This window comes from Amblyomma mixtum, chromosome 5, assembly GCF_055824585.1.
Source record: "Amblyomma mixtum isolate Tamu chromosome 5, ASM5582458v1, whole genome shotgun sequence".
In the NCBI taxonomy this organism is placed as follows: Eukaryota; Metazoa; Arthropoda; class Arachnida; order Ixodida; family Ixodidae; genus Amblyomma; species Amblyomma mixtum.
Genome location: NC_143016.1, coordinates 52,127,245 through 52,151,448, shown reverse-complemented (window position 1 = coordinate 52,151,448; position 24,204 = coordinate 52,127,245). Strand labels below are relative to the sequence as shown.

The following is a 24,204-nucleotide window of genomic DNA, read 5'->3' as shown; positions in this document are numbered from 1 at the left end:
GGATCTGTCCCGAGGAAGGAACGACCGCGGGACCTTCTTTCTCTTGAGCCGGCGCCGCTCGTGCTGATGCTGCTGCCGCCGTGGCTTCGTTCGTGGGGCGTCTAGCAGATGCGCCTCCTCCTCTCTCTGCTGATTTTTATTATCGAGCGTGGCGGGCCTCCTTATCACGTCGTCAACGCCCGAGAACACGCGTGCACTGCGAGGCTCAACAGGAGGAGTCTTCGTTTGGCTTAACTGCGTGCTAGGGTTGTTTGGTGTCTTGAGGCCGTGTGTGTGTTACGATGACGGGCAAAGGAGATCGTGTGGTCAGCGTGCACGCCGATAGGGAGCGAATTATGACGACAGGCGGCGGAGGCCAATGCGAGATGTCCCTGGCGTATACCCTTTCGAGGAACGACAGCGCGGGCCATAACAATAAAACCATCGGTTTTAATAGCATGCAATTCAAATTTAATGATAGCTACTGCCGCTAGAAAAATGAGGAATACGCTGCTGCGCCGCACAGCCTAGAATTAAATTTCGCGGCTTACATGCACGGCTCCTACCGTCGTGGCCCTTTTTGCCCCTAGGTGGCCTGTCAAGGTCACTTGATAGTTTACTCGTTCCTGACACTTGCGTTGCGTGCCTGAACTTTGTAACCGACTGCCCATCTCTTGCACCTTCATCCACATGGACAAATGAGAAGGCTGAGTGTAAGCGTTTCTTTGGAGTGGAAAAAAGTTTGGAAGGAGGTGCCTACGGAGACCGAAACTCCAAGGGTGCGCAGAGTAGTGGCTGGAGTTGCGAAAGAAGTCCTTGAATAAAGTCGTTTATTATGTATGCAATGACTGCCGCCGCGGTGGCTCAGTGGCTATGGTGCTCGGCTGCTGTCCCGAAAGACGCGGGTTCGATCCCGGCTGCGGCGGTTGAAATTTCTTTGAAGGAGAAATTCGAGGCCCGTGTGCTGTGCGATGTCAGTGCACGTTAAAGAACCCCAGGTGGTAGAAATTTCCGGAGCCCTCCACTACGGCGTCTCTCATAGCCTTAGTCGCTTTGGGACGTTAAACCCCATAAACCAACCAAACCAACCAGTATGCAATGACTGCTCTTTCTAGCAAGGTACACCCGGCCAAATCTTTAACTGGCTCGGGCGTTGCATCGCTAAATGCACCTTGTAAAAGGTTCTTTTCGGCCACACTGCTGGCATATTCGTGCTGTAATTTGGCGCGTGAGATGGCATTTCGTGGTTCATTTCTGTTGATATAATGTTTGAATGGAGTACTTGCGTGCTTAGATCAAAGTTATCAGAAATATTCATCGTCTGGCACTGCGAAGAGCCGACACACGCGGAATATGCAGCAACGGTTCTGGTTTATATGGCCTCCTCCTCTGGGTAAACTATCACTCATTTCATGGCGGACAAGTCGTTTACCCAGAGTAAGCGCCACCAGAACCATGAAACTAACAAATTGTCTTCCTTAAGGCATGGATATTCTATATCGGAGAAAAAATATTTCTTTTCGATAGAAACAAAGAATGACGTGCCAAAGGATTAATTCTGAACACGTCATTCGTGGTGGGGTGATTTAGAGGGCGCCTGATAGCAACAACAGCAGATGCTTCGCCGCACCTGAAAAAACTCGGCGTGAAGCCAGTTTCAGAGACACCGAATTAATCATTAATCACAAGGAGTTCTCAACGTACTGCAGCCACACCGTGCAAGCTACAACCGAGTATTAGTTGTGGGCATCGTTATATAAGCCAACACAGCTGGTCGTACGAGATATGCCACATGGGTGTCACTCCGGGCTCACTTATTTCCCCACGGCGTTACTGTTAAACGGGGAAGGCTAATTTGTAAACCTGAGTTAAGGGTGCGCGCATGTCACGACTCTACCGTGAACTGACGCTCCGCCACGCTTATTAGCGCCGACTTGAGGAAGCACTCTAGAAAAAAAAGGTGTGGGGGGGGGGGGGGGGGGGGATGCAACGCGGGTGTTGTCGATCAATCTTGCACAGAGCGTAGGAGCCATTTCGGTCGCACCGCGCTACTTCGTGACGACCGTATCGACTGAGCTCAGGCAAGTCTCGCGGATGACACCGTGACTCAAAAAGTGAAATAAAGTAATATAAAAGCTTGCATGAAGGAAAAATAACCTCCTAAAAGACGGCGGCCCAACTGGTGGCCTTCTTTTTTGACTCATCATCACTTACACAAGCGATCAGAGTGACCTGGCGAACAGAAGAGAATAAAAGGTAGTGAGGCGTGTGCTATAACGCCTATGCTGGGCGACGCGAGACATTTGGAGGGATGGGCCCGAGTGCAGTCTTCTTCTCTGGGGCTCATTACAAGCTGGGCTGGGTTGGGGAAGAGATGGGACGGGCAGTTTCGGAGTCGACGGGCGTAAGTACTTAATCAGGAGAGGAAAACGTGACGTTCGTTGCCCTTTCCTCTTTCGTGTCGGTGCGAGGAGGAACGCACACTCTCTCTCAGATACGCACGAGCGCGAGCGTGCGCGCAGGGAAGCCAGCCCACAGGGCGCATCACCAGCAGTTGACGAGAGGGAGGGAGTGATGTGCGAGAGAGGGGAGGCCCAGGGAGAGAGGGGGAGCCTGACACAAAGAATTCCCGCACCCTCGTTCGACCGCCGCGTGACAGGTAATTAGAACTGGCGTATCGTCTCGTGGGGGCATTCATCATGTCCTCCTCCGTAAAAAGCGCCGCAACCAACAACAACGCCACGCCGCCGAGCGAGCCAGATATGGCGCACGCGCTACAGGCGAAGCGGGACGCGAATGCATCGACTTCTCTAAGCCAAGCTCTCGTAGAGAAACGACCTGCGCGAGGACGGCGCCGTGCTGCATGGTCCGAAGCCAGACGGTTTGCCAGCCGTCTTCCATGTATTACAACACTGACGCGCCATATCTCTCGCTGAGGTCTACGAGCTGGAAAAGAACGTGTGCAGCCGGTTGCGTCGGTGAAGAGGACGGCACGGGGAAGGTATTATTCACGCTTTACGGCGCCAGCAAGATGTTATTCCTTGTCTAGTCTATCTCGGTTTCGGACGAATTTGATCATCGTGTTGTGGTTTTGAAGAGGGGCGCCCTCTACAGTTTCAGTCTAAACGTGGGAGTGTGTGCGCTGTAAAAGGGTTTCGCGCAGTGTGTCTTTCTGCCGAGACGCCCTGGAGGAGAGATCATTTTCTACTCCGGGTGCAGCGGGTACTAGAGTAATGTTTTGTGCTCGAGGAAAGAGAAATAGGAGGAAGGGGAGGGGGGGAGGACGAATGATAGCGATGCGAAGCTTGAAGGGTGTGCAATCGTGTTTCGCGGAAGATTTTTCAGGAAAGTTGAACGTGCTTTACGATGTTTCAGCAAATGCAGTTCACAGTGTAGTGTACATGTGCTCGCCTTGAAGTGATGAATTTTTTTGTAGCGTTTTGCAATCACAGAACCTCTGGACTGAACTTGAGTACCTAACTGGCTGAATCATTTGCCGAGAAATGAGAAACAGTGGGAGACAGAAAAAAAATCGAAAAGACGCCTGCGGCTTCTATTGTACAACTAGGGTCTGTTGCATTTTTCCCCCTCTTCCGCCATTTTTTTCTCTTTTCTTTTCATTGCCCATAGACTGGACTGACAAATCTGGCGCTCATGCTGGGTATGCGCCTTCAGAACGACAGTGCCAAACTTCCAAAGACACTTTTAATGGGATCTGAGTCACTTCCCCTTGTTTACGTTTTGCAAGTTTGCGTACCGGCAATGCAGTAGGAACAGTCGGCCTAACGTACGAATTCTTCTATCCGTCGCGCTTTTTGACTGCGATGCGCTACCACGGAAGAGGAAATGAGGATGAGGATTCGCGTTCTTTCTACGCTTCACTAGTCTTCATCAGCGCTTTCCCGAGACGGCTTCTCTCATGTCCGCTTGGCTAGGTCTACGATAGAAGACCGGCACGGAGAAGCTATAGCCGGACGAGCATCGTACCGTGACATCGGTCACACGCTACGCGCGTGCGCGCCCACGCATCTTAAAAGACGCAGCGCGAAGCATATAGCCGCGCCCGGCGCGCTAGCGCGCTCGTTCCCTGACCTCGCGTCCGAAGAGTCGACGTCTTGAGCTGAGGCGCCTATTCTGGGCCCCCGCCGCCACCGGGGAGGCATATAAGACAGCGTGTATCCTTTCTCCGGGAGCCTCGTAGCGTGAAAAACATTGCTCGCCGCCGTCGCAGCGCCCGCGCGAGGGTTCTTGACACTGCTCCAGTTTGGCCCGCCGCCACCGACGCAGCCAACAGGTGAAAGCAATTTCGCGCGCGCGCGAGCGCGGCCCCGTCTGAAGACGCCGCCTTCTTTCACGGTTGCGCGCGATGTCGAGGGCTGCAGGGAGGGTGTATACGCTGGAGCATAGATAGGGTGAAGGGTGGAGGGTGGAAAATGGGGGGGGGGGGGGGGGGGGGGGGGATGGAAAGAGCATGTCTCGGCACTGTCACTTCGCACCTGACCAGGTTAACGCTCTTTGCGGCGCTCTCGGAAGTTGTGTCGCGATAAGGGGACAAGGGGTCGCTCTCTTTAATTACCGGCAATCAAGGAGAATTAGGCGCCTCGACGCGTGCAGCGTTTAAGCGCTGGGAAGCTGCGCACGTAGAAACTAGCCTCCGGACAGAGAAGAGAAAGAGAGAAGTATAACTGAATACAGCTCCGAGTCTGGTGGGAGCGGGTCGAGGTTGGGAGATTGTCTGGGATAAGGTGTCCGCGATTAGTTACCAGTGGGAAATGTCTTTTACTGCGACAGCAGTGATAGTGTACCCCCCCCCCCCCCCTTTTTTTTTTCTGTCGTGAATGTAATGTACCCCCTTTGCCAAAAGTAACCGAGCAACAGGTTTTTGCATCTCAACCTTATAATGGAGCCTTTACGGCATCCCTAAAGACTGAAAGGTGTCACAACGTCAGGACAAGGGTTCACCTTACTTTGCACGGATTCGGAGATTAAAGGTGCACTGAAGTGGAATCTGAACTCGTTTTTTTGCCGCGGGAACTCGATCTACACGTTCCGAGCATTCTTAGAAACTTCGACTTAATTCCCTGCATGGCCGATTTCCCTAATTAAATCGAATTAACGTCCGGCTCCCGCCTTTATTTTTTGAATTCTTCCCGTACGATGGGCGGAGTCGACCAACGCCTGCAGTGCCTTTCAGCCAGCTCCGTGGAGGCTTTGCTTTCGCTTTATTTTTTTTTTTTAGGTTTCCGTGAATAAATAGTTTCATTCGCAGATAATATAGCCGCAAAATAAGCCCGCAGAAATAAAAATACGCGCGGACTATTTGCTTCTACGGATTACTACGTATTACTCCGCCGGTGGCAGAGCGGCAAGCCGCCACGGGACTGGGTGAAAAGCACTCCGCGCGTTGGTCGACTCCGCCCACCGTACGGGGAGAATTAAAAAAAAGGCGGGAGCCGGACGTTAATCCGATTTAATTAGGGAAATCGGCCACACAGGGCAATAAATCGAAGTTTCTGAGAATGCTCGGAACGTGTAGATCGAGTTCCCGCGGCAAAAAGACGAGTTCAGATTCCTCTTCAGTGCACCTTGAAGGGCTGCCATAAGTGCTTCGCTACGACACTTAGAAACAAACCATAGTTGCCAGGTTACTTTTTGGCAAACACTGTACATAGAAGTGAATCCTCCATCCTTTAGGAACACCACTACCAGCCACCCCTGTAGCTATCACACCAATCCACCTCCATCGTCTATTCACTTACCCCCCCCCCCCCCCCCTTAGCTAGGAGGCTGCTCACCCACCTTGACCTTCTTCCGCCCACCTTCTCCTTCTCAATTACATCTTCCAACCGAAAACTATCCCATGGTTGATAACGGATGTGAAGTTTCCTTCAGGTCCGGATTTCACTGCCTTGAGGTTGTGCTGTACTTGTTTGTACATGTGGATCGTTTTCCGCTGAATGTAATCGACTATAAGAGGTTCACGCGTCATGATCTCTCGTCACCCTCCTTCAAGCGATTACATGAGAGCATTAAAAAAACATTCTTCCGCAAATCTTTGAATATGATCCCTTGTGCTGTATTAGCGATGTCGGATCTAGAGATGAGATGAATGCCGTACAGAAGATCAGTGTGTGATGACGGGCCTCTGAAGGAGGTAGTGAACGCCCGGCCGCAACAATAGGCTGTTTTGTGAGCTATCGAACCAGCGCTCAGAGTGCTACATCTGTAATCAATTACTTCACTTTTTTCGCGTACTGATAAGGTTGTTTGTAGTTTATGGTTTATTGGTTTTAACGTCCCAAAGCGACTTAGGCTATGAGGGATGCCGTAGTTGAGGGCTCCGGATAATTTCTACCATCTGGGGTTCTTTATCGTGCAATGGCAACGCACAGTACATGAGCCGCCAGCATTTCGCCTCCATCGAAATGAGACCGCCACGGCCGGGCTCACCAGCGGAGTACCACAACCACTGAGCCACCGCGGCGGCTTACGAACTGATAATAGATATATCTCCTTGTAACAAGTAGGAAACAGAATTGATTAATTGATTGATGATTGATTGATTGATTCATTCATTCATTGATCGCATCTATCGTGTCTGAGCGCAACTGCTTACCAGACGTCCACGTGCACAAGAACGCGCTTTCGTGCGCTCACTCATGAGGCCAAAAATTTCAAAAATTTCGAACACGTGAGCCACCACAACTTTCCCTTGAAAGAGAATATTCAGGGTTTGATTTGCTGACTTCAGCTTTCGCTGCACTTGGACGTGCATGTGCACGTGCATGTGAAGCGACAACTTTTCTGCCTAAAGCATACTTGATTCAAGGAGGTCGCTGGCAACTTCTAATAAAGGAGTGATTGCTCATTAGCATACACCCAAGTGCAGCCTAAAGCTACAAGGAAAGGTATACACCGTTCACAGAAACTTCGTAGTTGAAAACAAATTCGTCCTGGTCCGCGGGTCATACCCGGACCACTGCCTTCCGAATCAGTTGCTCTACCGAATGAGCTAAGCAGGAAAGCTATTTCTAACCTGTGAATGCATTGGAACAGGTTCGAACCACAGACCAGTACGAATTTTTCTTCAACCCTGACGTTTCTGTGAAAACTATATCTTTCCTTGTACATGCATGGCTGCAGTTTAGTGAATGCTAATAAGTAATCGCTCCTTATTAGGGGATTACCTTAACACATTGAACCACTACTGCTATGGTCCCCCATGTCTCTAAACGTTCACGCAGCCTCAGGGGCGCGATGCGTTCCTCCCACGTTTCATCGCAACGTCTCGGGCCTCGTAATAAACTTTTCCTCCGCCCTCCCACTCGCATCAAGCTCGAAAAGAAAAACAAACAGATCGCTCCCTCCATCGCGAGTACGCGCAAAAAGAACGAGCAGCCGCGTACACCTGCTTTGCGGCCGTGCGATGCTTGAGGGGCGCGAGCGCGTCCGCAGAAGCTCTTCGGCGAAATCGGTGCGCAGGCATGCGGCTATCTGCAGCTGGAGCAGAATAAACGGCCCGAGAGCAAACAAAGAGTCGCAACAAACTTTCTTTCTTCCGCCCAGTTTGCTCGAGACGCCCCTTGTTTCGGGCCTCCCTCCGCGGCCTCCTTCTTTCCTTCTATCGCAGAGCCAGATAACGCTGGCGTTCATTCACCACCCACGTATTCGCGGCCAAGGGAGAATAGAATGGAACAGACGAGCGGAAAAGAAAGAAAAGGAAGACGGCAGAGAGTAGCGAGAAAGCGAGCCGAAAGGTGGGGCAATGAGAAGATCCCAGCTCGGGCAAGACGGATTGTTCTTTTAGAAAGCAATTTTCTTTGCGTCGAGAGACTCGCTACGCAACCGACTATAGGTATTGTGGGGGCCTATGCGTACGCGCGAAAGCGAGAGGCATGGAAATAAAGCTGTAGAAGAAGCGGCGAAGGAAGGGAGTGGGGAGACTTCCGGATGCGGAGATTGTTGTCGGTGGTGAATCTGCGAGAGTATTTATCAATCTGCTTCCCTCGTGTATTTAATCAACACGTTCCTCTTCATCCACTTCTTCTTCTGGGTGTGTGCGATTCGCCTTTTGTACTAGAACAGGATGCGCCGCCAAATTAGCCGGTGAGGTCAGCCTGAGGGTTGGACGAAGGCAGCATGTTTGTTCACTGGTTGTGTACGTAAAAAGCTGCTCGCTAACAGTGAAGATGTTTCTGCATACATCCAAACATGTTCAAAGCACTGAGAAGGCAAAATAAAGACTGCAGTGAGCCCTTCTCTCCATAACAACCTTTCGGCTAACGCACGAAACACGCATCAAAAGAAGACTTAATCTGCATGCAGTTTCAGTTGAAGGATCTTCAAGCATTTGGGTGCACCTTTCGAGGTGTACATTGAAAGTATCTCTGACAATGCTGCTATTTGTGCGAAGATTTAGACATCGAGAGTAAAAAAAAAAAAAAAAACTGTAGGTTGGGATGTTAGAAAAGACTTGCACAACGTACCAACGAATGATATCGGTGGATTGACGTATTGCTTTTGAGCATAGAACACAAACATTAGTGCCTTTCAGTGTCGAGAGGGTCCGCCTACTTGTGAGCTCAGACCATGTACATCACCAAAACGACAATCTGGCGACCCTTTCCTACGGGGAACTGATCATGCGCGACAGAAACGCATTTGCGCGGAGGAAAGACAGAAGACGCAGAAAAAAAATAAAGGAAGTGTGACAGAGTGCAGCCGCGTTTTCAATTCACACGTCCGGCCGCAGACGTCTGCGCTGACAGCAGCTGCCGTCGAAAACGTCTGGCCTTGAAGCGCGCTGACTGGGATGAAGATGAACGACTGTCAGCGTTCCCCTTTCCATCGCAGAACGTCTCCCCTCGGAGGGAACCCTTCTGGGAAAGACGACGAGGCTCGCTCCTGTGCCTCGGGTCGCAACCGCCCATTTTACACAGTCTGCCTCACTAAGAGAACAGTGCAGTGTAGCAGAAGCTACACAGCTGGAATCAGTATCCCCTCTCTGCGTACCCGCCCCAACGAAGTCAGCTTGCCAAAAGCAAACGAGATGGCGCTGCAGGTAGTGAACTTTACACAAAGCCGTGCGTCGGGGCACAACTAAGGCACAAACTCCGTGGTCGCTCGTTACAAAGCGAACAGCCGTACCAACCGCAGCCTGTGAGACCAAATACTAATGCATTATGGTCCCCCAATACAAAGGATAACGGCCTCATAGTCGTCGGCATCACCAACGTCATCATCATCATCAAATTTAGTTGTAATACGCTTTTCAAGCGAGAAATCTGCAGTGCTGTGAGAGCTTGTTACAGCCCGGTGATGCATTCTGCTGAGCACCCTGAGCACTGCTCAGAGCGCCTCTCAGCTTCGAACACGCTGTACCGATTTAGTATAAGACAAAGTTACACCCGTAGACCTCGAGCCTTACTCCTGTTTGCGCCCAACAGCGGGGCCCGGCGTGTGCTGCGAAGGCACGCCACGTGCAGGAGCAGCAATGCACGAGGGCTGCAGCAGCAACGTGCACAATGCCAGTGCGCCGCGCATCACTTTCTTTCGCCGCTTTTCACTCGAGTATTGACGCCGCTGTACGCGGCCGAGTGCGACGTGTAAGCGCGCAGACGCAGCTGCTTGGAAGCTCTATTTTAAACGCGTTAAAAAAGAAAAAAAAAGAAAAGAGGAAAACGAAAGTGACGAAGATGCGGTTAGAAGTTGGAAGCGGCGCGTGAGTCACGCGAACCGTCTCTGGATGCTCCTCTCGTCGCGGAGAAACGTTGAACAAAGAATTAAGAGAAAGACCGGGAAAAGTGAAGAGTGCGATACACTCTAAGAAAAAAAGGTGTGATCTTAGTCTTTTTGGGGGGTAAAACACTTGTCGCTGAGCTGACACCTTTTTGGGGGTAAGGTTACGCTGTTTCTTGGAGACTAAGTATTTATGCTCTCGCACGTAGAGTAATGTTACGCTCTAATAACCTAAACTTGCACTGACATAAGAAGAGTAACTTTAAACCAGTTAGGTATAACATTACGCCTTTCTAAAAGGGGTAAATGTTAGCCTGAGGAAAGCATAAACATATCCTAGCATGCAAGGTGCAAGTTTGCACCTTTAGCAGGTAAATTTATGCTATGTATAGAAGTGCAAAGTTACTTTGTCAAAGACTAAACTTATACCGTCATAAACAGAGCAAAGTTTGCACCACTGTGGTGCAAGCTTATACCCTTACATGATGGATAAAGTTACCCTTCTAGTGGTACAAAGTAATGCCCTACTGCAAAGGGTATCTATGCACTACTCGGTGGTGTATTTATACTGTCCACACGAGAGCATTATTACCCTTCTGTAGCGTAAACCTGCCCACTGAATGCAGGACTAAAGTTGACCCACATGGTAGAAGCCCGAGTCTTTCTGGAAGCGCAAGCAGTGTCCGAATGTTGCGACGAATCTCATGTGAGATGGTCTGTGTAATTGTGTGTTCAGGTGCAGGTACTACTGCAGAATGTACACAAAGAATTCATAAACGAATCGGTGAAAGAAACATACCGTCATATTTATTTTGTCACATGCTACACCATATTACAGCAATGACCCTGGCAGTCTTCTTCGTACAGGTGGAGGCAGTATGTACCATGTATTTGACCTGCACAGAGAAGAAAACATATAATGAATTTTGCAACCACAAAGCACAGACGACGTGACCATGGACTTAGTTAATTCAGGTCTAAAAGTGTAAAACCACACAAAAGGCAGGGATAAAGGGAGATGCATGAAAACAATTCCACAAGTGCAGGCTTCTGTTTATTAATGAGAACCAAAATCAGAAACGATATGAAGGAAAAACAAAACATGTCCTAAATGGCAGCTACTTAATCCCTCACATATGCTGACATTATCACAAGCACACTGGCTTCTCAGGAAAAATCCAGAATATTGTGCCCAGCTGCACGGTCAGGCTGTAGGCATCCCGGATGCCAGACTAAGAAGAGGGTCATATCAAGAAACAGAAAAACATGTGCATGAAATGGAAACTACTAAAAGGTGATAAAATGAAATGCCGTTTAACAAACCCTTCTCTCCATTCTCGTGTGTTTAGTTCTCCATATCTAGAGTTGTTAAGGTTTCATGCAGCCCTTGCTAACAATATGTCTCTAGTCTCTGATGCCATTTTATGTTTGTTGCCCATACAGTGAATTTTCTTCCTAAAAGGGAAGTGTAGGTGATTATCTGAGCATCAATGAGCGATACCTCCAACAGTAATTTTCCCTGCATATATTACCTGTGAATTCATTTCCGATTAGCAAACAGCAGGAAGCTTGTGCCTGTGATGGCATTTCTGGGTGCATTCCATTGTCACAGCCTTTCGATACAGTTTAAATACCTGGTGAAAGGCCTATACACAAAGGCTATGCACTATAAATTTTAGTGTACTGCTCCTGTAAAACAAGGAAGAGCTTTGGGCTAAACGTGAAATAATAGCAAGGGCAACTTACACATCTAAAGAGTTGTCTCCACTCATGAGATAGCGTCATACCAAAAAATTATTTGGACCACATTATAATAAAGGTACCTTTTATTCACGTTCATAGCCTGTTTCATACTACACCTCTACATTATGCCTATGCAAAAAGCTTTTGTTATGGACTGGCCTTCACTGACAGACTACATTAACTACACAAGCAGCATAGAACAGTCCTTCTAAAGCACTATTTTTGCTTGAGGAAATTACAAATCTCGTCTTTTTATTTAGACAGTGCTGCTTCATCCAATGCTTGGAGCATATGCAGCAGCAGTAATTCCCATGAATTACATTTTGCCGGCACAATAGAATGTAACCTTTACACATCTTTTCAGATGCTCAGCATAATGAAATTGTAAACACTGACTGACAGCATGCAAGAATGGCTATTAAAACAGTTGCCTTCCATATCTGCTGTCACATGCAGGGCACGTGAGCTTAATTAAATTTTAAGTTCACTCCGATGTGAAATAAAACTAATATGGGTTCATGTTAGTTATTGGAAATTATTCACATCAGCGAACAGCACCTTCCTACTCAAAAAGAAGTGTGAACAGTGCAAAGAAGATTAACAGCCTCACGTAGCTGCGTATCACATTAAGCTTCACATGCATAAACGGTGCTAGTCCTATAAGCTTGGTAGCATGCCACCCTGCCAAGCATTACCATAACTGTGTGTCATTTTTTTCTGACGCCAGCAACATGAATTGTAGGCAGCACCTCTCAAACTAATTCAATATGAAATTTTTGCTTAAGTCCAGCCTACTTTTGCAGAAAAAAAACTGCACTTATACTTCATGCCAAAAAAAGTGATCACGATTATTCAAACCATTATTTAAAAATTCTTTCAGAACTAAGTCCTTGAAAACACTGAAAAGCTCTAAAATCTCTAATAGAATGGCTGTAGCTGTGCAACATAGAACACTATGTTCACGGATGGACATCAAGAGATGATGAACTTGCAACAATGTCCCAATTACATAAAAACATACATACCACACACATCTATTCCCGGCCACTTGTACGGTTTTGAAGAATCCAGGCTGAACTTCGGTGCTAGGAGTGACAATGGCTGTGCACCTTTGCATCCCTCCTTCTCCCAGGTGGACTGCAATAGAAGCGTCATTTATAGTATTAGTGTAATGGTTAGTGATAACTTATATGTTCATTAAACCACGTAATGGCAGCACACATGCTCAAAAAACGACAGGAATGGTTTGAAAATGAGAAACAACTTTTTATTCTAAATTTTATCCATTACAGCACTTGCCACATATTTATAAGAGGCATAATTGATGCAATGCACTGGCACAACAAGCCTAGACAAACTTCTACAGCACAATGGCCTATTACCAGTGAATTGTCACTAAGTGCCTAACATAATTAACATATTTTCTAACAGCCACTGTAGAAAAAGGAAAGAACTATACTGTTACTGCTTACGAGATTGACAGTATTCATTACAGAATTTTTTTTTCGTCGACAGATTACAGTAGTGCAACCAAAATCCTTATTGTTCTAAACAGAAAAGCTTAGAGACTAGCGTATTCTTCTATTCAAGCTCTTACAGCGACATCAAACTTAACGTCTCTCTTTCACAAGAGAATACAAGAGCACGAAAAGAGGTGACATAGACTGTACGCTTTTGTGAGCTAATGTTTGGCCACCAACTAGCCCCGACCTTTTCACTAGTAAAAAGAACTAAACAAGTCTACTTTTCTCTATTAGTTCGCAGCCTGAGTGAAGAGCCAGCTACATATCAACTTAACACCATTAGCACTCGCATCTTGCCATTCGAATGCAGTAAAACTGCTGTCATGATAAGTCACATTCTGGGTTAGCAAAAATATTGCAAGGTGTGAGCGAAAACGGCCGCATGCCAGGAAGCGCAGAGCACAAATGAGCTGCTAATTTCTTGCCTATGAATAAATAAATTTCACGTTTACTGTTTTATCGTTTGCTGCTACTCCGTGGTAAAGAGAAAAAAAAATTGACGCCGTCCATTCGCAAAAAAAAAAAAAGCGGCCTGGCAGAAGGAGTTGCCTTGTAGCGCTGAAATTATAAAGGGATTACTGTCCAATAAGAATCACATACAGTGCTGCGGTAGATGTGAGCACTGCGCGCAGTACGTACCACAGAAGCGCGCACACTAATTTACTCGCCCCTTTTTGAACGGAGACTGCGGTTTGGACTTACCTTACTGAATGGTCGTGAGCAGGGACGAATACTTTGCGTTGAAGAGACGACCGGCAATGTTCTTTCGCACAGCAGACGAAGGATCAGAGCCTGCAGCGAAAGAAAGCATGAGAAAGACGCCTGCATATTGCGCCGCTGCGATCGTGTGTTGTACACGATAGGCTCCCTCCGGCCGCACGCGACCGGCTCAAAACAAGAAATAGCAACAAGTAGCGGCTCGCGCGCACAATCCATGATAAAGCATCTTTACAGAATACACCATAATCTGATGGCAGGAAACAACCCGAATGACCAAACGAATAGATCACTTACTTGTAGGGTTGGAATTTGGCGCGAAGAATCCGTACGATGAGCTGCGCCCCGACGACCTGGCGTGCGCTGTTTCTTCCAGGCGTTCACTCTTTCGCGAAGATGTCGCCCACTGCAGCCTCACACATCGATGAAGCGTGCACGATGAAGTAATCGCTGAGCACAAGCGAACACGAACGCACACGGGCCACACAGCTCAAAATGAGGAACGCGCGCCCTGACTCGCACGCACGACACCCTGCAACAACTACGACGAGCGTCACGTGTAAGCAGCGGCTTCGTCTTCGACTCTAGGGGAGGAAATAGCCAATCCAAATAGACAGGCACGTGACCGAAAAAGAGAAGGAAAAAAAAACTACAAGCCACTGCCATTGCTTTGCGCCTTCTTTTGTTCGGCGAGGCAACGCGATTCCCCTCATCCCTTTTTCTCCGCTGACTGAGGGAACCAGTGCTCCAAGGTCATGCCGCCCGCGTGCGGGGCAACAGCCTTTGGAGCTTGCAATGCGCGGGTTCGCTTCTTTTTGCGTGCGCCGCTCTGTCCATGTGGTACTGATTTTTCCGCGCTCTCCGCGTGCTCACAGCTCTTTCGTTCTCGGGTACAACGAGCGCCTTGCAGTATGCGTTTGAAATATTTAGTGCAGCCGGCTGTTACGCAGATGCTGCCGTAAATCTACGGTGTATGCAACAGAATAGTTTTCAGAGTAGTGGAACGTACGTTCTCGTCAGCTCTCATTTACTGCCGCACGCGGAAGGCACTGCGAAATATATATCAATAAACTGCCCTTCCTGCACTGCTAAGTCATTCATAGAACTATCTAAAAAAGCGATGTAAATGCTAGAGCATTACTGATTCCACGTCAGATACATACAGTTTGCAATTTTGGTATGACATTTCAGCTTTCTTTTTGCTTATGAGGCCGCACGTGTTAGGAGAATTCGAAAAAAGCAAAAAACCAGCTCTAGTTCAAAAATATTTTAGCTCACGCGAAATAGACACAGCCATAGAAATATGGATTTATTAAAGCCGCACCGAGTAGAAAGAAGTTTCAGGCAAAAAAAGGGGATTCACGAGATTTGAACTTTTGAAGAATTGGCGCAGAAGAGGGTTTCAAGCGGCAGCCGACCACTGCTGATGCAGCAGTTCTCACCTCTCATCGTTCCAGAGTTCGCGAAGTTCTCAAAATATTTTCAAAATGGGTCAACAGAGCAGAAATGGAGCACTGGCAACGCTATGGCAGCAAGCACCCGTTAAGACGCTTCAACCGACTGGTTATTCGGGCGATTCCGTCTATTATACGCGCTTTCATTTTATTCAATATAGGCAGTTGCCACCGCTGAATTTATGTTTTTGTTAAAGATTGGTTCGTCAGTGCGATACAATGTGTCCTTTAGCTCAGTTTTATTTGTGCGTACAAGACAAAAGTCTCAGTCATCCGAAGCAACTTACGATGATGAAGGAAAACCTGCCAGTTTATACGCCGTAGCTTCATTTATTTTCGAGCTTGGGTCTTCGGGCTGCGTCTATCTAGTGCAATATACTGTTTAGTGCTTATCATTAGCCTCTAAAAGAAAGAGTTATTTCCTGACGCATGAACCATTCCATAAGAATTCACAATGCACTGCCGCAATATAAGCGCCTTGATTACTGTTTCCTCTGGCACCCGGTTTGTTGCGGAATTCGATGCTTCCATAGCGCCACAGTTCGAAAAAAAAAATTGGAGGCAGTCAACTTCATTTCTGACTATCAGTACTACTTGACTGCATTAAAGCTGCGCGGAACAACCTAAAAGCTAAAAGTTACGTACACGTACACTGAGTTTAAGCTAATTTCTGCTCTTGTAGGCGTGCAGCACAATTTCATACGCAAGAGAAGTTCGAATAGACTTAAATCGCGTTAGTCACCTCGCTCCCTGTTTATAAATTTAAAATAAGCTGAAATTGAACTGCTTCTATGTGAAATACTTGAATGCGCCAAAACATGATCAGGAAATGCAGCTATCTCGAAAACTGATTACTATAGGCTTCGCTATCTTGTGCCGAGAGAAAGGATCCGTACATTTGTTGGAAAGGAAACGTAGAAATGTCTTTTACGCTGCGTTGAGGAATTTACGAGCAGATGTACAAATGCTGGTGATCTCATAGTAGACCAGCAAAAGTGCGACTCTGGTAAAAGTGCTCTAAACAAAAAAGTACCTATATATATGGAATGTTCAGGCCACGTTCACAACTCAGTTCGGATGCAGAATTATTCCTTCCCTAGTTTCTTGCATTTTTGTTTTTCAGCGTTGTCAATATTAGTGGTGAAGATCACGCATTTATCAGCGAGTAGGGCTCTGTTTTGTTGTTGAAATGGAGCCGAAATATGAGAGTGCAATTTATTCGGGATTTGCGTTACACTGCATCTTCAGCTAACATAAAATTACTGCGTCAACAATCTCGCTCGTTCGTCCGATTTTGATTTATTAACTTGTATGCACGTTAACCTGAACCCTTTCTGTTATTCGTCTGTTATTTGCTCAGGAACATGTGCCACAACGAGGGGTTATTCGAAAAGCAGTGCACGTTATTCGAAATTGTACGGAGGGAATTAAGCCCCCTGGTGTTTATCGTATACGCTATTAGAAAATGAAGAACAGCGCTGACTAATAGCGCTTACGCTAGCTGTGAAGCAAAACTGTTCCTTTTAAAGCTTTTATTACCGCTTTAATAAAAGCTTAACCACAAGCCGAAATTATAAGCGCAATAATTTTCATGCCTCTGGTGTGTTGAAGCGCTAAACTGTTGATTTCGTTCAGAGCTGCGATTGGTCAAAGGAGTAGCAGCACCGATCATGCCGTCTGTCTTTGCTGACTTACTTCTTTTTTAAAATGATATCCAATCATGAGTATGAGAGCACATGCACCGAATATTAGTGATTATTTTGGCCGTTAGCAACCAAGAGCATGTTTGCAGGCGTGATGGTTGTCGTGGCCTATCGCGGCCAATGCACCTTTTTTCAGTAACGTTCTGTGCATCCGCCAAGCCGCCTCGTCCGCCATTATTGCCGACCATGTCAGGCGGAGATGGGCAGAAGATCGCTGTACGTGTTCTTCGAAGAAATAGCTTCTGGTCCCTTGAAGAAGCGAGGAGGCGCGGTCAGTTTCGCCAGCGCGGATGAAAGGATCAATGCAGTGGGGGAGCGTGAGCCAGAGTAGCTCTTAACTATTGTCCTCAAAATAACCCCGCCACCCCGCTTTCGGGAGAGGGCCGTCTTCGAGAGGGGAGGCGGTGAGGGCTGCATACTTTGCTGTACATGTCTTCGCGCAGAGGGAACACAGCTGGTTTGAAGAGTAAAAAAAGGGGTAAGTTTTCTCAAAGAGACTAACGGCCTCCACCACCTCCACACGGGTGTAACGATGCACTCCGCAAAGTGCATCGTTAGTCCATGCGCCTTCAGATAGCATAAGTCGTGAAGATGCACCCTTCTTACACCCTTTTTTCTTAGAGTGTAGAATGAAGGCAGAGAGAGAACCCGCTATTGGCAAGCCAGGTCACGTCGAAGGGTAGACTCGAGAATGTGTTCTTTCTCGCTCTCCCGCGTGTATTGTACTACGCGAATGAAGTCTGGAAAGTCGTGTCTACGCCACCACCCGACAGAGTGGAGAACATTGCATGCAGTTTGCAACTCAATGGGCCGCATTTAACAGTGGATGTTGTTTGCCTGTGTACATCGCTGAGCTTGTGTTACTTTTGTGGTGATGTTTTGTTTGTTTAAGAAGCGTACGTAGCGTGGAGCACGGTAATGGTGTTGATGTAACTTCAATGTAATAGCGACGGTTTGAACAACAAGTCCGAGCAGAGCTCTTCAGTGTCTTCGGGCTCGCAGTTATACCTTCAGCCGTATACCAGCGTGAAGCTTCACTGCATCACGTTCGCAAGTTACACCTCTTCAAGGCGCATCTCGTATCATTTTCTAAACATACCACGTAGCTGAGGCGGCATAAACTGTCAGAACAACACAGACCTAAATAGAAAGTATTTCTACTGTACAGAAACCCTGTCACGAACACATCATAGTAGCGCGTATTTCAGTGCCATTGCAGTTTCGAATGCGAGATCTGTCGAAATGACGTCAGCGACACGTAACGCGAATCGTGGTGAAGGCATTATGGTATGTACCGGCTCTGTCAAAAGTAACCAGACTTCATGGTTTGCTTCTAGCTTACGCAGTGGAGCCCTTGTGGGTTTCCTAAAGATCAAAAGGTGTTGCAAGGTAAGAAGACCCCCCAGTCCTTACCTTTAACGACCATTTCAGCTTCAGGGAAGCTGTAAGGGCTCCGCTGTACAAGCTAGAAGCAAACCATGCAGCCTAGTTACTTTTGACAAAGACTGCATGAAAGTGTGCCAGAAATAATGAAGAGTGCTGCGCCCTCTGGACTCTTTGCTTGGCAAGAGATGTGGAAGGAACACTTAGGCAGTTGTTCCAGGCGCACATTAGGACTCCTCCCAATTGCATTTAGTTCTTCTCGATGTTGAGGTGCTTATTTTTGTGATTCCAGGTTAGAACCCTTCGTCGAGTGAGAGCTGCAGGCTCGTTAGGAGCAACGGCATGCGAGAACATTGTGTGTAGAAATGAACATCCGTGCACCGGATTGTTTGTTAAGTGAGACACATTTCACGAGTAGAGCGATTACTCGCGATAAATCGTTGGGTTCTTGCTTTAGGCCTCGAGACTGACAGACCAACAGCTAAATGCCGCCCAATTTCCTTACGTCCAGAGAACATCTGCATAAGCAAATTAAGAATAAACTGATTGCTTGTCGTCGTTTTACGAACCTCGGGGAAATCGTTTGCTAAGAATTCAAAATACTGTGTTAAACAGCAGGTCGCCATTAAGGAAATTCTTGATCATTTGAGGAAGAGGGTTGTGTGCTTACTCGGTGAGGTAACGGCTTCGTGGATTCTTCATCACCATGACGCCCCAATTCACACATCAAACGCTGTACAAGTGGCTTGAAGTCCACCTTATAAAATCCGCACTGGGCTGCACGAACATGGTTTGTTACATAAGGCGAGGGCACATTTGAAAGAGAGCAGTCACTGCAGCACAGGCTCTGAACATGTTCACAGTCTCATGGCGGCTTTAAGGTTGCGCTAAGACGCTAACTAGCCCAAGTTTTATCTTTTCTTTTGTGTGATGACAGTCATGGTGGCTAACATTTGAAACTCTACACGAGTAGCAAGGTTCGACTGATAAAAGGAAGCGCTGGAAACAATGTGTGGATTTTCAAGAGTGATGCTTAGAAGGATACTACAGCACACTATAGCATAGACGTGTAAGTTCTCCTCAGCAGAGCAATCTTTAAAATAATTTTCGTCATCTTCCGCTAAATCTGTTGTCTTGCGCCCAAAGGCACCTTCTGTCACACAGCAAGCGGGTTACGAACTTCCGGGGAAAAAAAAAAACGGTAGATCAACACATTGTACGCATACGTTTTATTATTATGGTTTTTCATATGCTTTAGTATTTCCCATAAGAATTTCCTGTAGTAATATGTCCTGTTTTTCTGCACACTGCTGTTCAAAATGAGTTTCCTGGTGTGATATGATGAACTGCTAATCATAACGAGTGTGACTGCAACCTGGAAAGTATCGGCGCGTCCAATAAACTGCAAAAGACCACGGGACATGGGAACAGTGACAAAGAAAAAATAGGCCGCATTTACCCGCATAGTGAACCCACCTTTCTTTTCCAAAAAAATCTCTGAGAATTTCGGAGGTGCGTTCAGTATGTGCGGTAATATATTGAGAAGAAAAATTTCAAGTGAAAAAAAGAAAAGAACGGTACAAAAGTAGGCTGTCGAAATAACACTTCATTCGGTACGATACACCGAAATAAAACCAAACACATTGATCAGCCCGGTTTCCATGCTCGAGAGTATGCGGTCAACTTTTATCTTACACCCGCCTGTACAATTCGTGTAGCGGGCCATAAGTCCAACAAGAGCTCAGCTACAGAGTTTACTCTAGCACAACTCACGTGGAGCACTCAGCTCGAAGCCTAACCACAAGTTGCTAAAGTCTTCAATGGGGCAGATCTAACAGAGAAACCCTTTGTGACGAAATGCGGCTTCTATTATTTCTCGGATTCCTCGTTGCCCATTCTGCAGCCTGCACTTGCCTGTGCACTTCTGAAGATTTCTATTTTTTTTTTTTACGACCCGTGCATTCCAAAGATTTCACGTACGCAGCGGGGGTAGGAAATGTAAGCCTTTACTGTAAGCTCACGTGTTGTCACGCCCTCTGACATCTTCGCGACGACGCACCTAACGGCTCAAAACTTGCTGCGAACAAAGAAAAGAAACTACGCGGAAACGCGCGCCGCGCCGCTTCTCCGGCCCCTCCGTACCATTGTAGTGACACCTGCAGCAGAATGGCGACCGAGGGAGTTCGTGCGAGCGCGAGCGTGAAGCGAGGCGTGGTACGGCCGACCACAAAGGGCCGTTTCACATGCTGCGACTAGAACGAATATCGTCGGCCTAGTCGGTGACGCCGCAGTGCGATTTTCGCACAGTGCTTTCACATGCAACGCGTACCCAGCGAATTCGGTCGGAGGGACACGCAAGGTTGCTCGATGTTCGCATAGGCAACCCACGATTAAACCCGACAGAAACACTGCACGGAATGTGTTGATGATGTAATGACCAGCTTGTTTTTAGATGCAAGGCAATATTTCGTATGTTTTGATTAGAATAAACAGTTTTGCTTACGCCGCGGGAACAGCTCCCACGTGACCCCACGCCGAGACGGCGCGTGACGTCACGTCACGTGCGAGTTGTTGCCGCGGCAGGTCTCGACGCACGTGCGCTCTCGCTCGCGCGCCTGGAGACCGGTCGTGGCCGCGGCAGCTGCTCCCGCGTGACGTCACGTCACGTGCCGACTCGGCGCTGCCCATTGGTCAGTCGCAGAGCGACCACACCGACGCTGCGACTGGATTCCAACCGGACGGAACTTGGTCGCAGGCCGTCTGCGGCTAGACCGACGGCCCTCCCCAGTCGCAGACCGACCGAATTCGCAGCGTCGCAGGCGAGAATCGCATGCATGTGAAACGGCCCAGAGCCGTAAAACGCACCGCCGCTACCGGGTGCCGCCGATCTCTCGCTCCTTTACGGCCTCACGACCATTCTCGCCCGCTTGCCCGCCTGCGGCAGAATGCTCTCTCATGTGAGCGCGCGTTTTCGATGGCACGGTTTCGCAGCCAGCCTTCCCTTATAAAAGTGGCCTCTAGATTGTCTATAAACTTCTTATAGACTCCACTGCCTTCCCATGGATATTTGCTTTTGTCTATTCATTGTCTATAGACTGTCTGTAGAAAAAAATCTACAAAAATTGTATGGTTTTGGCTTTCTATAAACAAATTCTATGGACGAGTATACCAACCCTATGGACAGTCTATAGGCAATCTATAGATACAAAGCCATACACTTTTAGTAAACTTTTGTCTATTCATGTCTATAGACTGTTTATAGACAAGTCTACTAAAGGTGCATGACTCTGTACCTATAGGTTGCCTATATACACTGTCTATAGGGTTGGATTGTCTATAGACTAGCCCATACAATATGTTTATAGAAAGTCTATAGAATTTATAGACAAAAGTTTATGCACAGTCTATAGACTCTCTAAATATATTTTTGTGAGGTTGGATTCATTGCGAGTGTACATGGCGCATGACAAGGCAAGTAGTTAGTATTAACAGCATTCGCAAAGCTTGAGGATGAAAAAAAAAAGTGGTAGGGTTTTAACGTAGTTAGGCTCTGATCGAGGTTGAGGTTAAGCTGACCTGATCTGTTCGCGCCGAAGATGGAAGTTCATGAAGACGACGAAGTGCGATGCACAGCGCGAGAACCCCAGGTGGTCGAAATTTCCGGAGCCCTCCACTACGGCGTCTCTCATAGCATCAGTCGCTTTGGGACGTTAAACCCCATAAACCAAACCAAACCAGAATGTGTTGCTCTTTAACACGAGCGGTGATCGGCTGCCGCTACAGCGTAGTGCTCTCGTGCAGTGGCCAGCGAAGCTGATCTGTTCGCACAGCTGCGGGAGCAAAACCCAGTCCCGTAAATATTTATTTTATTTCTGCATCTTGAAGGTCAGGGACGACGCAAGATTCTTGGTTGGGTTTGACCCCGTGAAGTAGTGCTCTTGCACCAAAAATTCTTAGAGGAGAGCAAAGGCTGAGGGCCGTTTGTCCGATACCTGACTAATTCGTTAAGACAACTGTTATCGCGGCGGCCTGGTTGCCTGGTTCAATTGGCGCGACAACACAATTGAATCAGAAATTTGTGTTGCTAGAACTTGAACTCTGGCTTCTCTTTTGCGCATCCGCCCTTGTAACAGATATGTGCATTGATTTAAATGTGAGGAGTTATTGTAGTTTTCAATGTTCACGGTTTCCTCGATGGTAAGATCCACGTCATATTTACGAAAGGGCGCTTGACACAGGCGAGCAAAGTATGGTTATTGGTTGGTTTATGGGGGTTTAACGTCCCAAAGCGACTCAGGCTATGAGGGACGCCGTAGTGAAGGGCTCCGGAAATTTCGACCATTTGGGGTTCTTTAACATGTTATTCAATAATGTAAGCATTAACGAGGGAAAGAAATTGGACACTCGTTGTGGCCAATCCCCCAAATTTATGTCCCATACTCCGAGCAGTTGACTATCGCAATGTGCTGCACGACCGGGCTTAGTGGCAGCAGTCGCAAGATCAAAGAACTAGCTCTCGTCGTCCTCGCGTAAGAGGCGCGACAGGTACCTTGAAGCGATAAAACAAAGCAAAAGAAAAAGTCTACGGCACACAAAATAAGAATTGACTTCCCAGCTTTGTTCTCAGCTTCGGTTACTACATTTCGAATGCTAAGCTCTTCCTGTCGTCCATCGGCCCAGCAAAGCGATGAGCGAACCTCAGGACGGCGTCTCGTAGCCATCTTTCTGGTCCTTTTCCTGGAATCAGCCCGCTGCCGCTTCAACGGAACGCTTCGACAGCCGAAGAAACAAGAAAAAAAAAATCAAATGGAAAACTTGGCGGGAAGCCGACTAAGAAAGAGAGAGAGCAAAGCGCGAATGGATGTGGAGGCAAAAGGAAGAAAAGAGAGAGGATGAGGAGAAAGGTGGGGAGAGTACCAGCGTCGTGGTGAGGGGTGGAGGTAAATGGAGGCTGGGGGCATGCGTGCGCCTGTCTGTGCCGCTGGACGAGCCGAAAGAGGACGAGGCGTCCAGGCCCGCACCACCTCGGGACAATGGAACCGCGGCCACCCACGGATAGCCTCCCCCGCGCGATGGAAGCGGAGGTGACTGTCGCTGCCATGCACGTGCGAAAAGAAGCCCTTGCAGCGCAGCTCGGCTCTGGCCAGCGCTTCTCCGCGTTTCTTCCGCCCGAACGAGCAGCCTCTCTCCTCGGTAGCTGCCGTGCTTGTTGCTCGCTCCTGCATTTTTGCGGATATCGCTGTCGAGTACGCTGCTGCTGCACGGATATAGCTTTTCCGGGGGTCCTACTCCGAGTGAGAATGCATCGCACCGGCCGCCATATCAGTCACCAGAGATCAGTAGATCTCTTTTCGTTTAACCTGGCTTCTGTTAGTGTCCACGTATTCGCTTGAACGGCCAGCACCGCTGCTTGTGCCGTTCCCATTTACATCGTGTGAGCGGTCGCACTGTACCAAGCACTCTACTCTCTTCAAATTTATGAATACGTAGCCAGTCAAGATTTAACATGCTGTGCGACCCTTAAAGGTCCCTGCCATGTCGGCCTTTGCTCCCGACTGGACAGCATGCTCGCATACAGTAAACATTTTTTTAATTACTTATTCATTTCTGAAATTACACAGCTTTTCGTGACAAAGCTGCCTTGTGAGCTGTGAGGCACACTATGGAAGGGATCCTGAATAATTTACACTATATCTGGGGATTTTGAACGCATGCCGAAATCTCAGTACGCCAGCGTTTCTACATTTCCGATTCTACCAAAAATGTGGCCGCCGCAGCCGAGAACCGAATCCACGACCATGTAGCAACAAAGTTACCACAGCGGGTAGCATTCAAGATAGCAAAAAAAAAAAAAAAAAGAAACAGACAAGAGGTTAATGGCTATCCAAAAACCACTTAACTTTTAACGTCTGCCGCAAGGAGAGGTAACTTTGCACCAACTCCAACGAACATTATTCGTTACGA

The 24,204-nt window shown here is 47.7% G+C and overlaps 1 protein-coding gene and 1 long non-coding RNA gene across 4 annotated transcripts in view; both read right to left on the bottom strand.

Annotated features, from left to right (window-relative positions):
• The window catches only part of LOC149342154 (netrin-1-like), a 170,430-nt gene that overhangs the window by 94,504 nt on the left and 51,722 nt on the right, over positions 1 to 24,204 (bottom strand). The window lies entirely within an intron of this gene.
• On the bottom strand, positions 10,222 to 14,322 carry LOC149342155 (uncharacterized). Of its 2 annotated transcripts, none has more exons than XR_016283007.1 (3): positions 13,686 to 13,980; positions 12,486 to 12,597; positions 10,222 to 10,613 (listed from the first exon to the last, which is right to left on the bottom strand). It is a non-coding gene; the product is annotated as an uncharacterized LOC149342155 (long non-coding RNA). The 2 variants fall into 2 exon arrangements; XR_016283008.1 differs by lacking the exon at positions 10,222 to 10,613 and adding an exon at positions 13,998 to 14,322 and having other exon boundaries at positions 11,786 to 12,597; positions 13,686 to 13,775.